Source organism: Tamandua tetradactyla, chromosome 2 (genome assembly GCF_023851605.1).
Source record: "Tamandua tetradactyla isolate mTamTet1 chromosome 2, mTamTet1.pri, whole genome shotgun sequence".
NCBI lineage: Eukaryota > Metazoa > Chordata > Mammalia > Pilosa > Myrmecophagidae > Tamandua > Tamandua tetradactyla.
Window position 1 is genome coordinate 3,704,240 of NC_135328.1, and position 2,670 is coordinate 3,706,909.

Consider the following 2,670-nt stretch of genomic DNA (forward strand, 5'->3'; position numbering starts at 1 on the left):
TCCAGTTCTTCCATGCCCATTTATTTAAAAGACTATTTTGTCCCAGTTCAGAGAATTTGGGGGCCTTGTCAAAAATCATCTGACCATAGACTTGGTGGTCTATTTCTGCACTCTTAATATGATTTCTTTGGTCAATTCTTCTATCTTTGTGCCAGTACCACGCTGTTTTGACCACAGTGGCTTTATAATAGGTTTTAAAGTCAGTGAGTGTTAATCCCCCCACTTCCTTCTTCTTTTTTAGGATACTTTTAGCTATTCAGGGTCTCTTTCCCTTCAGGATGAATTTGGTAACTAACTTTTCCAAGTCTTCAAAGTAGGTTGTTGGAATTTTGATTGGTACTTCTGTTGAATCTATAGATCAATTTGGGTAGAATTGACATCTTAACTATATTTAGCCTTCCTATCCATGAGCAGGGAATGTCTTTCCACCTATTCCACATGAGGTTTTAACCAAACATAGAACCACTCAGCCATTGCAGGACAAGACAGGATTGGAAATGCAGCTATCCAGAAATGACTTGTGGAAAGTCCTATTGTCTGACAGTTTGACAAGCCAACATATATATATATATATTTTAGATCTTTTTTAATGGAGCCACATCCCGTCTGGATGAAAAATGACAGTAAAAGAACAGAATAAAGGAGAAATTACTACAAATGCAGAGCCATGGAAGCTAAGACCTGGAAGCAAGAAATCTTGGACCAGTAGGGTGGACCCACTCATGCACATTGAGATGGTGAATTTGCCCCAGAGGCAGAGGGCAAGCCTTCTGCCTCAATGTTCAGGAAGAGTTTTGGTGCCCCAGGCCTTAGAGAGGGTGATTTGGGAGAGCCTGGTTATCACCCCATTGTTCTGAAGGGGTTGAGCATGTGCTCCAGAGATGGCAGAGAGTGTAGATGCCATCTAGATGTTTGAGAAGGGTGGAGCCAAGAACAAGGTGTTCTCCACAATGTTTGTAAATGTTAAAACCCTCACCCCAGAATTCAGAGAGAGCAGGGCCACTGCATAAACCCTTGGAAAGGGTGGGACTCTCATCCTCTCAAGCTCTGAGGATAAAGCATCATTCTATAAATAATTCTCTGACTTTGAAATCTAATGGAGTTTGCCATGCAGGTTTTTTTTTAACTGTTTGGGTACAGTGACTCCTGTCTTTCTTTCAATATTTCCCTATGGCAATTGGAATGTTTATCCTATGACTCTCCCTTCTTTGTATATTGGAAGAAGATAAGTTGTTCTAAGCTTCACAGGTCCACAGCCAGAGGAGAACTGCGCACTAAGATAAACTATGCTTGTAACTGATTTTGATGAGAATTTGTACTGTTTTTGAATTTGGATTGTATTTGGATTGTTACTGAAATGGCTTAAGGCTTTTGTGGTATTGTGATGGAATGAATGTATTTTGTATATGGAAAGAACATGTCTTTAGGGGCCAGGGCATGGAACATGCTGGTTTGAATCTGTTATGTACTCCATAAAAAACCTACATTCTTTTAATCCAATCTTGTGGGGCAGACCTATTGTTGAGTGAGACATTTTGATTATATTGTTTACATGGAGATGTGACACTGCCCATGCATGGTGTGTCTTAATCCACTTGCTGGAGTCCCTTAAGAGAGAGACATTTGGGGGGAGAGCCTTACAGCTGAAAGAAGCTAAGAAAGACAGAAACACCTGGGGAGAAACAAGCAAGGACACACAGAAGCTCAGAAACATTTTGTAGAGATGGACCAGCAGACATCACCACGTGCCTTCCCATGTGACATAGGAACCCTGGTTACCATTGGCCTTTCTTCAAAGTCAAGATATCTTTCTCTGGATGCCTTAATTTGAGGATCTTCATGGCCTTAGAACTGTAAATTTGTAACCTAATAAATCCCCTTTGTACAGGCTAATCCATTTCTGGTATAGTACATTCTGGCAGCTTTGGCAAACAGAAACATTCAGCAATAAAAATAAACTAACAACTTGGTTGGATCTCAAAGGCATGAGTTAAGTGAAAGAAGCCAGTCTCAAGAAATACATATTATATAATTCCATTTATATGATAATCTCAAAGAGAAAACTATAGTAACAGAGAACAGATCAGTGGCTGACAGAGCTAGGGGTGGAGTTAGGGTAAGTGTATGAATACAAAGGTGCAGCATGAGGGACTTTCTTATGGTTATGGAACTGCTCTGTATGCTGATTGTGGTGCTGGCTACGTAAATCTACATATTTTAAAAATTTTATACAAACTGAACACCAAAAAGTGTCAGTTTTGCTGTAAGTTAATTTAAAAAACAAAACTAATTTAAATAAAATTAAAATACATAAAGTAGCAATAATAAGTTTATCAAATGTTAATATAAATAAGTTAATTTATGAAAAATAACTATCTTTGCAAAAGAAAAAAATTAGTGAGAAAAGTGGGATTGTTTTACACTCTTGCAAATCTTCAATTTCTGCTAAAATAAAGACATTTGGATTATCATACCTGCTTCTGCATTCTGCAGTCTGTTATGATTTCATATATCATGTAGTTTCTATTGGTTTTAGGAAAAAATATTTCTTTATTCTCCACAGAAATAAAATTAATTTATTTCTTGAATTATGATATACAGATATAATTTTTGCAGTCAAACTTGGATGTTTATTGTGGTTAAATGACACTTTGTTCTATGATTTCCAGC